The sequence below is a fragment of the Micrasema longulum genome, unplaced genomic scaffold, assembly GCF_059751315.1.
Source record: "Micrasema longulum isolate JH-2025_06_02 unplaced genomic scaffold, ASM5975131v1 h1tg000614l, whole genome shotgun sequence".
Taxonomy (NCBI): domain Eukaryota; kingdom Metazoa; phylum Arthropoda; class Insecta; order Trichoptera; family Brachycentridae; genus Micrasema; species Micrasema longulum.
The window spans coordinates 633754-649118 of NW_028277810.1; the positions used below are offsets into that span (position 1 = coordinate 633754).

The following is a 15365-nucleotide window of genomic DNA, read 5'->3' on the forward strand; positions in this document are numbered from 1 at the left end:
TTCTTAATTCACTTTCTAGTATAAGCTTGCGGCGTGCGGTTCACTCTACAATTTCTCTCCCGCGACGCATGAAGATGGTAGAAACAAGTTTATAGTATACCTGATTAATATATTTTATACATTTGTAAAAGTGACACTTTCGAAAACGAACTCGAATTTTCGATTTTCAATAAAATGTGTGTACGTCGTTCCAGTGCTTCATAAACGCTTTTATCAAAGTTTTTAAAAGTTTATTTCTAAATTTTGTGGGTGCCGGCTTTTTGGTCTCGGTACAAAAAAGAGGATATCTCAATAAGGAGTGCATTTAAGGAAAAAAGGTAGGTTCTTTAAAATTGTATACCTAATAAATTTTATGTATTTTTTTGTAATTGATTGATTTAAAAAAAACAAGTTTATTTTACGAGATGTGAAAAAGTCAGTATTGCAACATTACAGATTTAATATTTAAAGTATATTTTACAATGAACTTTTTATGAAGTAATTTTCTTTGTTTATAAATATAATTAATCATGTAAACGGTGTTTTTTTTTAATACTAAAATTCACCGTTTTATGGAATATAAAAAAAAACTCAAACTAAAAATTTTAAAGAAAAAACAAATATTTTCGTTCCTACAATTAACCCTTATATTTTAAAAACCGTGTTAGAAAATAGGAAACAGGTTGTGGAAGGGCAGGATTCGAACCTTAGACCTCCTGCTCCAGAATAATATAATTTTTTGTTGAATTATCTTATAGAAGAAAGGTTTTTACATAGAATATTGCAAAATAATATCTAGTGAAGGGTATTATAAATATAATTTGTAAAATAATACTTATTTTTAAGCTAACCGTTAACTTATTTTTAATGTCCTTTTACTTTATATATTGATTGTTTTAAAAGTAGATATTTTACTGTTTTCGTACTGTTTTAAGTATTAAATCGATACCGTTTGAAATGCATTATATTTAAATCAACAGAAATCAGTTATACGAGTGCATGCATATAAATAATTTGTATAGTTTAAAAATATACTTGAACGCCGTACTCTTTTTTGTTTTTTTATTGGTATTACAATTTTTAAAAAATACCTCCTTAAACATATAGTAAGTTTAGGGAATATTCGTACTGTATTAATTATTAACATTTTAAAAATTCTATTCTAATTAAATTTCGATCTGAAAATATTTACTTTTGTAGCTATTTATACTCTGGAACCACTTTTTGAACGGGGAAATTTCACGTTTTTTTTGTCAAAAAAAAACTTTAAAAAAAAAACAACTCTGGATAGGTTTCTTCGGATAAAAAAAAAAAAAAAAAAGGTTTGCTATTTATTGTACCTAATTTAAAAAAAACATGATATCAAAATAGTTTAAAAAATCGGAACAAAGATTATTCATTTCGCTATCATAAAATACGCAAAAAAAGCAACGTAGAGCATTCCAATAACGAATAATAAAAAAAATGTGGTACTATTTCGCACTATTAATTTACGAATCTGTGTAAAACAGGTAACTGTTTATACTATACTCGTATCACTAATTTGTTTCTGTAAAGATAAAAAGGGATGTAAAACTGTTCTATTCTAAAGTTGGCATTTTATTTTTTAACTTCAGCTACGAAATGAACGCGTTCATCAATTAGCATTTTGGTATTTTTTACTCACAATGTAGGTATGTAAACGTTATTTTTTAAAGGAACTTTTTCTAATCACAACTTTTCTAAAAACGTCGGCCACATTAAGCCATTAAAAATATAAAAATTATACATTCAAAAGGCTCACATAGCAAAATGGATACTTATCTAAAACCACTTTCTAAAGATAGCGAATGCATTTTAAATTCTGTTGCTTAGTTAAATACTAATTATATATTTAAAGAATGTTTATTATCAGATGGAGCTAATTAACCAACTTAAAAAGAATAAAATAAAATTCAAAATGAATGGCACAAAATATAGGAAAATTAAGATTCCTTCCTGAGCCTCGATTATAATCCACTTAATTATAATAGCCATTATAATAGGACGTTAACTTTATTAGGGAAACATCCCTTTTTTTTAAGAATTTGAAATTAATAAGTCAATAAAATACTGTCTAATGAAAAAATTATTTATACTTTTAAATTCCCGCGAAAACGGTTAATTGCATTGGCCACGCCACTAACACGTCACGATTCGGTTACATTTTGAACTCTGTTTGTAAACGTTAGAATTTAAATAGAGCATCCTCACGAACCTTGACGTCACAATTGTCGAGGTCAAATTTGGTAAATGCATTTTTTAACGATTTCATTTTAAAAACTGTATGCGAAAACATTTATTCACAATATTCATATTGATTTTGAAAATACCGCTCAGCCACAACTTAATCTACATTTTATTTACAATTCTTTGAAAATGCCCCAAAAATGGAAATATTTTTAAATTATAAACTTAAAGACCACAAATGTGGTCCCAAAACAAAGCCTGAAAGATAGTTATAAAAGAGTATTGCCACCGGATATACAACGTTCCAATTGTAGAAATGGTTTATTATAATTTTAAACAAGGTCGCGTGTATTTGTCGAAGTCGTAGATTGGAAAAATCATTGGCCACCAGGCATGATCAAAGGCACCGGAAATGCCAAGTAATATGACATATTTTGTATTCGTATTTTCGAAAAAATCACTCATTGAAAAGCTGGCATTTTCAGTAGAAATGTTGGATCTTAACCCAAATCGCTCAGCAGATACCGGTTAAGTTAAGTCTAAGTGAGACCGCCGGGGCCCCAATTAAATTGAAGGGAATTTAAGAGAATTATCTGCAATTGTCTATAAGTAAAAGCAAATTTTCTGAATGAAAAATAATACACATATAGCTATTTTTTTAAAGATCTTCAATTACAGGTTACCGACCAAGATACTTAATTTTGTTTATGTAAATATAGGCATTTTCGTACAGCCAATTCGATTTTACTTTCTAGCAATTGAAGATAACTCCATTCACTTCCCATTGTTATCGGTAGCGAATAAGGGTATAATGATGATTATTTTATTTTATAAGCCAAGATCCTCAGGCAAAACGTATGTAACAAATCACAATAGATTCCACAATAATAGATGCCGGTATAAATATTATGAAAACAAACTTCTAGACATAAAATTTCTACCAAAAGGTGTGTGAAATTTCTTCACGTTACCAAATTAATGATGGCCTATTGTACCTTAATTGTAATAATAGAGTCTGCCATTTTACTTCCGTGGTCTTGTAAGCCATTAGAGATTTACATTTTAAATTGTGTTAATTCAAACATACTTATTAAATTACGCACATCAACTGCAAGAACTAAAATTAATTCATGTGAGTTATATATTTCGCTTCGCACTCATTAATAATAGAACCACAATAATAATTCTCTATCTACAGACGGAAACAAATTATTAATTGAATAAGTCGGTTACGCGGTAGAAAGACGGATTACCCGCGGGTTTTTTAAACCTCTTTGAAAACTTTTAAAGTTAATTTTGCACTTAAAAGTATTTTTTGCGATAAATCTTTAACCAATTTATAATCAACACTAGATACAGTAAAACATATAGTTAATAATTTGTAGTTGGGAAAATAATTACTTGACTACATACACATCACTAAATTATTAGTCTGACAGACTAAGGAAATGAAATTTCAATATTTTTCACGTAACATATTTATTATTGAATAAATGTCTTACATTAGATAACACGTAATTAAATTAACCTGAAAACTATTATATTTAAAGTAGTTCTTCGCACTGATTGCCAAGTGAAATAATGAGTGTACTACAAAAAATGGCCTTGCTGCAGAAGGGACAGGAGTATTCGTACATCCTGTGATTTTGGTATGAACACAATACGCAACTTGCGTTCGTTTGCCTGTATTTGAGACGTACTTGCCATAAAACTTTCAGTTTTTCATGCATATATTTATACTGGCTTTAACTCTTAAGAGACTGTGGTAAATAATCCCTTTGCGCGCAGTGATGTAACATCGTGTTACCACTAGTAAAAGACGGAATATTCTAAAGTTCAGACATTTGAAAAAATAAACATGGAGAAATAGGTACTGTTTAATAATTCCTTTTCCATAATTTATGCAAATAAACATATACTTTTGCCCTGTTAAAGCAAAATAAATTAAAAATCATTAATACATCGCTCGTATTACGCGCGTGCGTCCCCCGTCACTGTCCTCAACAGACTGAATCTGTTTTACACAACACCCGCCACAGAACAGCGTCTCTGTCTTCCTTCTTATGAGTTCTATCTTCATGCTCTCTCTTATACAGATGTGTTGCTGAATCAGCGGACATTCATTCTTCGCGTAGCAAGGACTTTTTTTTTTATTAACATCCAACATAGTTATATAAATTTTACTTTCTAAATCTGGTGTGGAAATGTCCATTTGAAAATTACAAAAAAAACGAGTTCATAATTTTTAAAAAATAAGAGAGATATATCAAGTCTTGTGTCCTATGTCAACTAGTGTGACATCACGGCCACACAAGAGTTAATATCTATTTTTCAAGTTTCAGTATTGAGACGTTCCCGTAGTCGGGGTCGCATTACGCACAGGCAAACCGGGCCAAAACCTCCGGAGGGGCCTCCGACCAAAAAAAACCTTGGTAAAAATGCGGAAAATTTATCGTATTTCATTTTATTTTTTAAATTTTTATTTATTATTATATACGCCCAGAGAGCTTTTACATGACAGGTAAAAAATTAAAATTCAAGTGTTTCGTAGTATGTAGGTCTAATAAACATGTATGTACTTAACATTTTTTTAAAGTATGGAATTACATTATGTTTTAAAAATATATATAAACATACATATATATATAGATAGATGTTATTGTTATTTTTAATCAAATTTCTCTACTGAAATTTGTATTACTGCTAAAATCGCTTTAATGAAATTTTATCAACTACCTTTGGTTTAAAATATTCTCCTTTAATTGCTCTTCCAAATTTTAAAGATTACTTGCTATACCTGTTATTCTTTCTTTTTTCTCTGCTGCATTGACGTGTTTTTATACTTTTAAACTTCCTTTAATTTCTTATATTGTATATGTATATAAAATCAATATATTGCCGCTCTTACTATAGTGTGTCATAATTTTGAAGATGTTTTTTAAATTGACTTAAATTTACTGTCTTATATTTTATTTAAACATTCTTCTTATCGTTTCTTTGAATCCCATAAAATATGTATGTGTATATTTATGTTTTTCCATTTAAATCTTAACTTTTAATAACTTTAACAAAAAAAAATTCTTCATTTTTAATATTATTTCCATTTGTAAATACTAACTACGAACTTTAAAACAACTTTTTTATTTTAATTTTAATTTTTAAACAACTTCCGTTTATGTTTTTTTCCTTCTTATTTTTATACTTTCATTGATAACCTTACATTTAATTATTATATGATATGGAAACTTCACTGGTCCATTAGAGTTAGGTAGAACTGTGTGAAATGTAAAACTTTGTAACCGTACTGTATGTTTCCTGAATAAAAGAAAATTATTTAAAAAAATATATAGGGAGAAAATGCTGCATAAAAGTAGGTAGGTACATTGTTAAATGTTTTAGCTTATTTTATTTATGTTGGTAGCAAACGATTGTGCTTTTCCTCATAAATAATACCTCGCGAAAACACACAGCCAGTATATTATCTTCACTACAAATCTCATAATATTCCCAAATAGGTGATTTTTACCAAATGGTGTTACGATGTACAATGAACAAATAATGACTCACTATCATTAATAAGGACTATTAGTTACACAATGTGTTGTAATAATAAAGAAATGCGTGTCGCGATATGATCTACTCGCAAACGAAACAAATACGCCCGCCCCGTCACCCCAATATACGAACCCTAATGAGTGCGAAATGCACACATTTTTTCCGAACATTTGGCCAAGAGCCTGGTCGAATATTCGTTATTCTTTATTCGGTCAAATCACTAGTCATGGCATCTCTAATCTAGAGTTAAAAAGTATCGATTTTAATTTGAAATAAATCTACACTTCCATGTTTGTTTGCTAACACGTGGAGCGGTGGAAACCCTAATTTAATTTTATTATATGTAAACAATGCATTTGTACAACATTGCTGATTAGACAAATAGTTACAAAGATATTAAAACTATCGCAGGTACCGTATCTTACCGCAACCTGATTTACATAAGACTATATTACAAATATTTATATTGATTTTTTACTAATCGCATGATTAGAAGTATAATTTGTGGGCTGTTCTAATCAAATCTGTTCTTGTGCGTGTCTGCACAAACATGCGTGATTTGTCTACAGAAATCAGTAAATACTCTATGCGAAAGTGTATTAGAAACGGCCGTAAGATATATGCATAATTATTTAGTATTAGCTCTCAGGTTAAAGATCTGAAATTCTCTATTCAAGGAATAAGTGTATTTTACCCGACATGACGGGGAAACTTGATCCAAAAACTAGGTCTGTAGTTTATGATACGACTTGTAAATTCTGCAATAATTATTGACATATTGCTGTGAAAATGCACAAACAGGATGTGGTATTTGAATACGGCCATTTTGACACGAAAATCAACTGTATTTTACGTTTTTATAAATTATCTTGTCGTAAAATGAAATGATGCCTGAAAGCATGAATTGTTAGGACAGGTATTCAAAATGTATTATACAACCAATGTTTTAAGTAAGATGAATCAGGGTAAGTGAAACTAATCTACCCAAGTTTCAAAATATTTTTTTTTTAAAAACGCCACCTGGTTATAAAGAATACAAGGTCATTTAATAACCTCGCCAATATGTGGCATTTCCGTAGGTAGAAAAATGCTTCATTAGTGCTAGTTTTTCTAGCGAAACCCTAGAAAATTAATTTCAATATTTTATTTAAAATTTAGCCTTATTTCAAAAGAAAAGCGTGTCTCGTTTGGATGTAAATCCATTTTCATATTTATTGTAGTCAGTAATACTAAAGAAATTTTATATAAGTTACACTTACCGTAAAACAATAGTAAGTGTGTCCATACGCTCGTTTTTCGTTATTTTACTAAATTCTTAATATTTTAACAAAATTGTTTTAAAAATTCAAATAAGAACAAACGTTATTAGATTTGGAGTCGATAGATTACAATTTTGCAAAATATTTTTTAAATATAATTTTTAATTCATCTCTTCAATTTATATGCCACGCTTATCCTGATTTACCTTACGTACAAATGTTTGTTAACAGGCTGGATTTCACTTCCTAGGAAGTTTTTCAGTCAATATTAAAATTTATTACAACAGAGAGGGACAACGTTTTTGAGAAGGGAATTTAGAAGTCTAGCCATTTACAGGGCTTAGGCTGGTTTGAGTAGTCACTTTACACACTGTAACATTCACTATTCTGCCTACGTTCAAACATCCACATTTCCTTAAATATACCTTCTGTTGAATATCAAAACAGCGTGGATTCTCTTATTTATATCGCTTTAGTCCAGGCCTGGGCACACTGCGGCCCGCGGGCCGCACGTGCCCAGGCCTGTTGAATTGATCATGTCCAATCAATTTAATCCCAGTCAGTAAAGAATTCACTTCCCTCTCTTCTCAATCCAATGAAGTACATATTATGTACTTCTGGATTACTTTCTTCCAGCACAAAGATACTGAGGCTACCAGATTTCAGAGAGCTCCTTCGGGCAGCTTTTCTCGTTTGACAACGAGCAAATTTTCCGTGTATGTGGGCACCGCCAAGGAGACTTATGTCCTCAGATGCGGAGTGCGGTATGTGGGGGCAAGCTGTTTATAAAACCTTTTAAAGATCAAATATAAAAGAAAATGAATGTAGTAATATATATATACATTTCTATAAATAGTATTTTAGTTGCGACCCGCCGTTTATTTTTAATTCCTAATGCTGTCCTTCATTCGGAAAGTTTGGTCATGCCTGTTTTAGTCAAATGGCCCAAGTCTATTTATTTTGATTTGACGCACATTCACACTACTTTAGATTCCTCAACGAAATTCGTTCACTGAGATATAACAAAACCATTTTCTATTTGGAGTTAAAAAAAAAACAGAAAATGTTTTAAGATTTCCAATTTTTTATCACATTTGACAGTAGTTTTTTGTTCGATTTAAAATCAAAGTCAATATTCCGCTTTACTGTTAATATTTATGGGTCAATTTATGAGTTGCTTAACCACAAATCGTTATAATTACTAAATCTCATCGGGCCTGTGCAATGTGCATATCTATATACATATGTAATTTGACTTTTTAAAAACCACAATAGGCCAGGAGGCCCAATTTCAGCGATAAATTACAGCACAGAACACTCTTTTTTGTGATCTTACTGGGAATCGAACCCGGAGCTAGGTTTTATTCAAATTATTTTAGAGAATAAATGAATTTCAAGTTTTTCTGAAAAATTACTTCATTTTCTTAGTTTCACTTTTCTGTTCGTCTTCTTTTAAATAGTTTTATTCATCATTTGAGATTTAATCATTAGTGTGGCCATGTTGGAATTTCGTCATTCTATATAATAATAATTAATTTAAAATAAGTTTGTGCTTTTACTGAAATTATTTGGTTAACAGGAAACCACTAACATTAGTAATGAATTCGGTAGCATTAACTAAGAAATTTTAAAATGAATTTATTACCGTTTAAATTCAATAGAAATCTGATGTTCTGACAGGTAAATACGTCTTATTAATTGTTGTGTCTGAGGTGTGGTCATGTTTGATTCGGAGAAGAGTCATTAGTATGTAAATATTACGAAACATAAGAAAGTGGCAATGGAATGACGCTGTGCTAGAAGTATGGATACACAGTAGATGGTGTAAGAAATAAGAATAAGTAAGAATTTAATAAGGTGTAAGAAACTTGAAATAATCATATATCAGTAGATTTGTACCTACTGACACAGTTTTATATATTACTAGCGGACCCGACAGACGTTGTCCTTCCCAAACGTTGGCTTACATGCTATTAGCTTGGAATTTTTTTAAATAGATAAGACGGTACCTAGGTACTTGTAAATAAATTGAATTTTAGTAGGTACCTAGGTACTTGTTTATGGTTGAATTCCAAAACATAAAATACTTAAACCAGACAATTACAGGTCACAATCGCAGTAAATGCCTAGACTTCCATATTCCCTTCTTAAAAATGTTTTTTCTCCCCCATTTTCAATTCTTTAATTCTCTCTCTTCTTCCGTTTAAAGAGAAAATGGGTGAATGGTAATTATAGGAGAAAAAAAAACAATAAATATAAATATAATATAATAATTGTCTGTGTCATATAATTGCTCGTCCCATCTCAACACAAGACTTTTAGTCCCATAGGGTTGGAAGTTATGTCTCAAATAATGTACAATAAACTTATGTATGTAAATAAATAAATAAAAATGGCGAACGGACGCTTAGCCTCTTTAATATGAATAAAATAATAATCATTGTATTATTTTTAATTTTATTTTGTTATGTAAAGTTAGGTTAGGTTAGGTTCAGTTAATTGATAATAAAAAATAGTTTTTACTTAGCTTAACGAGTTAATTATTTTTTATTATTACACGTAACCCAACCTATTCTAACCTTACCCGGTGGCTTTTGGTTTGGCCGTTTCCAAAGGAGTAGCTTTCAATCACCCAACACGTTGAACGTTGAGCTATCTTAATTCATTTAACGAACGGCCAAGGCATTCAGTTGAATGCCAGCACCTAAACAAAAATTTAGCCGCCCAAATGAGTGGCTGATTTAACAACCATTTGGCGGCTACGTGTACATTTACGTACAGAGAGAAAAATAGATTTTACTTTATAGACAATTGAAGATAATTCTAAATATATAGTTTATATTTGAAGCAACTTTGTGGTTATTCATTTTAATAAAATAAATCAAAAAACTTTGATTTTAACCACTAATTTTTTATTATTATTTTTTTCCTCCTACCGGTTTCAAAGCTAACAAGCTTCTTCGTGAAGGTTTACGTAACTAATTAATTGATTCCTTTTTTTTTTTATCATATTCACAAAATACTACACGTGGACCCAATAAATCAAGACGTTTTTTCCTTACACGGGTGGTAATTTGATATCAATATTTTCGAAGTTAGACAGGAGAGGACTAAAAGAAATATCGTTAATTTGGTTATTAATTATTGTTTTCTTATTATGAATTCCTTTTTAATTTAAGATAATTCTGTTAACTTCCTATTGTTATCGGGGGACCTATCTAAAAAAAAAACATCCAATATTTATTTATTCATTTTATTGGATAAGCAAACGGTACGTTCATAAATATTTACTATTTGTATATTGGTGAAGACATTATTATTAAAATCTATCTCAATTTGTTATCAATTTAAAGTTGCAATGGAGAAAAGAGAACGTTGAAGATTGCAGTAAAATGCATCAATACTAGATTAGTATGTCAGTGCATTGAATGCAGTACATTTTATCTTTACTTTGTAACCACATAAGAACAACAGGTTTATCAAATTTAACCGTTAAAATAATCAATTCAATAACCTATTTGTTCATCTGATAGAAATGAAATTGATATTTAATTATCTATATTAAAATTCATCCGTGATACATCTTAATGAATTATTTACGTTTCAAATAAGACGGATTAATTTGCTGTGGGAATAAATTATTGTAGCGATATTGTCTTTATTATAATAATTGTGCTAGACTTTTGAATGAGTTAGTTGTCCTTTGAATAAAGTCAATTATTTTTCAAGATTTCATCTTAATATGGTCGAAATGAGATGAAAAGGTGACACGTTAGTTAAGAATAATCACATTATCTGAACATAGGCTGGTATTATCAATATAATAACCTATAACATTAAGGTGCATGTCATTTTTATTTTTTATTTATATTTTTATTTCAATTTCAATTTATTTATTTTCTAAACGTTTATGTACATTACAAAATATTTCAATGCATACATAACACGAAAAAATTAATACTTAAATTTAAATATACAAAAATGGTAAAATAAAAATACCCAGCAATTATAGAGAAAGAATGCTATCCTCTCTGAACTTTTTTTCACTAATATGAAAGATGTCAATATCCGAAGAGATACGGTTGAGTAAAGACATTGCTCTTCCTACTGGCAGTACCATCGGCAGGTTGGTTCTGCAAGCAGGAAGATAAAACAGCTTAAGCTGCCTATGTCTAAGGTAGTCATCAGGAACATAAAGATAAATACTCTCCGTTACACCTATATTGATCGTAATACCACGGATCAACCGGAAAAAATACATAAGCAAGTATGCATTTCTTCTTTTCTCCAAACTATTGTAGCCAAGCATTCCTAGTATAAGGTCAGACGGGTACAACCACGGATAATATCCGCACTCCCTTAAGTAAAGATACCTCAGAATTATTTTCAGAACTATCTCAGCATAAGAGATTACTTCAATTCGTGGGGTGCCCAGATCAGAGATCCACACTAAGGTCTGCTTCGCACCAATGAGTTATAAAGAAGCCTTAGAACACGAGTAATGAAGAACACCTCAGCTGTTCGGAGAAAAAATCCCAACATTTTGCGCGCATTGTCACAAACAGTACCTGTGTGAGTATAAAATTTCAGTCTAGCATCAAACATAACTTCAAGATCTTTGATAGTGGCAGTTCGCTTAAGTGAACACACTCCCATACAGTACAGTATAAAAATAGCTTTTAATGCCCTCGTATATGACATAACATAACATTTAGAAACATTAAATTTTTAGAATTAAATTAAATTAAATTTTAACAATTACTTAGAAAGTTTAGGTCTGTTTGAAATATCTGATTGTAATTTGTTTATTTTTTTCAACTTTTTAACCATTGGCATACAATAAATAATTGCATCTTGGATTTAAGATCTAAACTAAGATTTATTAGAACAAAATGAAGTTCGGAAACCGGCCGGCATGTTAAATTCGTTTTAGTGATTTGACACAAACTAATAATTAGTTTTTCTTTGTTTATGCATAAAAAATACGTGTCTATGTGTGAAATAGAACCAGAACCCTGGAAAAGTATTTTCGACTCGATAGTTGCTCTCAGGTAAAAATCCTGAACAAATGAAATCGAGTGAAGATAAGTAAGCCTCGTGTAGTAGTTAATGTGTAAGCTTACCATTCTTGCGGTCCTGGGCTTGATTTCTGGCACAATAAAAGTGAAATATTAATTTTAAAGGTTTTTTTGAAGTCCAATATTTCATTTATTTATCACTTTATTTACATATACATTTTATAAACATATGAGAAGGCGGGCATATTGCCTTAAGGCAATTTCTTCCTACCAACCCAAACCGTGAGAAAATTCTCAAACTGAACGTAGGAAGTTTGGAAGAAACACATGGATACACATATTCTAAATATTAATACAGAATCTTATAATTTTATTCAAAATTTGAAACGAAACAAAAACTAAAAATACACTATGAAGAGAGGATTCATTGTTCATTGTTCCTAGACTGATTACCGTACTTTCCTATCGAGATACGTTGCATTTCATTTGACTATGGAGTACCCCATGCACCACTGGGTGCGGATATCGAGGGGTTTGATAATGATGAAATACGTAGTGATATTATTTAAATAAATAAAACTATTATTATAATTATATTATTCTTTATATAGGATTCATCGAATCTCTTATAATAGTCAGTAAAATTATAACTATAAAAAATAAATCAATAACAGTAAAATATTAATCAATAATTAGTCAATTAAACCTATCAAATGAATACTTTTGAATCAAGAACATAACTTAAATCAACAAACTAAAATCAATAAATAAAAATCAAAATCAATAAACACGAATCTAATGCCAAGCTGTCTTGTCCTGCAAATTATTTTTGACTCTCTAGCAGCTCTTTCTTATAAGTACCTTATTATAAAATCGTATGCAGTTAGAGCAAAAAAAATATTAATTTTCAACAGTCTAGTGGTGGGTACAACTAGAATATCTTTATTTCTAGTGTAGAACCCATAGAAATCTCTGATTCTTCTAAAATCAACTCTACGGATTATCTCTGACTTTCCCATCATTTGCAAGAATCTCCGTAAAAATGTCGAAATTCGGGCATAAGGTACAAAAGACTTAAATATTAGCTTGAATTTTAACTCGGCTGTTAAGTTTTGAATATAGAGTACAACCATCATAATATAAAACTTATATAAGATCCGTGTAATAAATTTCTTTAATTCTGAGACACCTCATCTTTACATAAGAAAAGTAACAATGGTACAAGTAATGGCGGTAAGTCACAAAGTTCATTTCCCACGAAGTCTCGTAAAATGCTGTAAGTGTGAAATACTCAAGATTAAAGGCTTGTAATACCACCATTAACAATATGATATTTTGAGTTTGTCCAAATGTTTGCAGACAAAATATTGGATTTCGAGCCCTTAGTTATTAAGATCATACATGTTACAACAGACGTGGAGAACATACTTTGTACATTCAAATAAATATAAGTACCAAGTAAGAAAACAATATTTAAAATACAAACATATATAAAGTATGGAGTATGGTAGTTATCCGTGGCTCTACCCCACTGGGTTCCTCTTGGGTATGCTTGGGACCAATAGTTTGCAACTTAGAAGGGATGGGTCTACACTGACCCATTTTTTCAGACTGTTAAGGGGTTTCATCGATAACTCGGCCATTTTAGAGAGTATCATTTTTTGTGTTCCTGATGGCTATCTCCGACAGCGTCTGCACAGACTGTTTTTCCTCCCGGTTTCCAGAACCAACCTGCCTCTGGTCATGCCGATTGGAAGAGCAGTCAAGCAGCTGAACATTATCACTTTGGAGATCGACATCTTTCACATTAGTGAAACTATGTTTAAGAGGCAAATACTCTTGCTATTAGAGAGTATTATACCTTAATAATGTTCTTTAACCATTGCTCAAGGGTTCTTGGTTTGATATAAAGTTCCATTTTAACGTCTTAAATCCTTTGTTATTTGTTATGTTACTTTGTGAATAAATTATTTGAATTTGAATAAATACAAGATGACTTATAATATATTATATTGTAATATACATAAATATTGTAAAACATTTCTTCTTCTTAAGATATTACAATAGAGATGAAAAACATTTTAGAGAGGGTTTTATGAAAATCTAGGCATCTACAGGGCTTTTGACCTGTCATTGGCTGGTTTAAGTGGCCACTCTACGCACTGTGTAACACTCACCATTCTGCCGGTATTTGAACATCTATATTCCTTCAATTCTTTCATTTGTTGATGTTTGTGAAGTAAAAGAGCTGAAATCTTTATTTTTCATGCAGACGAGATTAATCTAATTACATCTATTTCATTTATCTATTTCACCTTCATACTAGGCTGAAAATTTTCAAACCAAACATCAACAGATGAAAGCATTGAAGGAATACAGATGTTTAAATATGGGCAGAATGGTGAATATTACACAGTGTGTAAAGTGCAGATGCCTAGACTTCTATATTACCTTCTCTAAAATGTTCTTCATGTCTGTTGTAATATGTTAATATTAACAGCTTCCCAGGGAGTTGAATCCAGCCCTCGTCTACAAAAATTTGGACGAACTCAAAATATTGTTGATACATGAATAGTAGCAAAACTGGTTAATTCATTTGTGTAATCTACTCAGAAAAAACCGTTTCGATTATGGTATTGAATATATAAATATAAACATCATAATTATTTTGAAAGATTAGGTACTTAATTTTACTAACGCCCTTCATACAAGTTACCAAAAGATTAATTCTATAATCATGCAATTAACACCGTTTTTTGAAAGTAATTAATTACTTCAATGTAACTTAAGCACAGTGAAAGGATTGTTAGTACATATGCATAGTATAAATAATTTATAATAATAAATGTACACACTTACATACCTAGAATTTTCTATTACCATCCTCAAAATGTGTTTTCATCTTTGTGGTAATATAACATTTAAATTTGAACCTCCAGGTAGTAAAACACAGTATTTGACTTCAAACACTTATACGCCATACTCAAAATATTGTTGATATTAAAAATGATACGGGAAACAAAAACTGCATCTTTATATTATATGCTCTTTTATTTTTATTTTTTTTGCACCACAACAGGCCAGGAGGCTCAATTACAGTAGTGAATTACATCACAGAACACCCAGGCTTGAGAAAAATTAAATTTTTAATTTTTGTGTTCTCACCGGGAATCGAACCCGGAACCTTCCAAGCGTCTTGACCACTACACCACGGAGGCCGCCTTTAGTCAATAATACAAAAGTTAGTTCTTTATAACTAGGCTATCGTATTATTTTCTGCTCAATATCGTCGGTCTTTATATTATATTTAAAAATAAGTTTATTTTATTTGTCTCCATTATTTAGT

General features: G+C 30.4%; 1 protein-coding gene across 1 annotated transcript in view; it reads left to right on the forward strand.

Annotated features, from left to right (window-relative positions):
- LOC148280121 (uncharacterized) overlaps window positions 1–15365 on the forward strand; it is a 153891-nt gene continuing 138526 nt past the window's right edge. Inside the window, exon 1 of the mRNA XM_088228912.1 lies at window positions 1–317. The gene's annotated coding sequence lies outside the window, so the exon portion shown is untranslated. The remainder of the gene's footprint in view (window positions 318–15365) is intronic.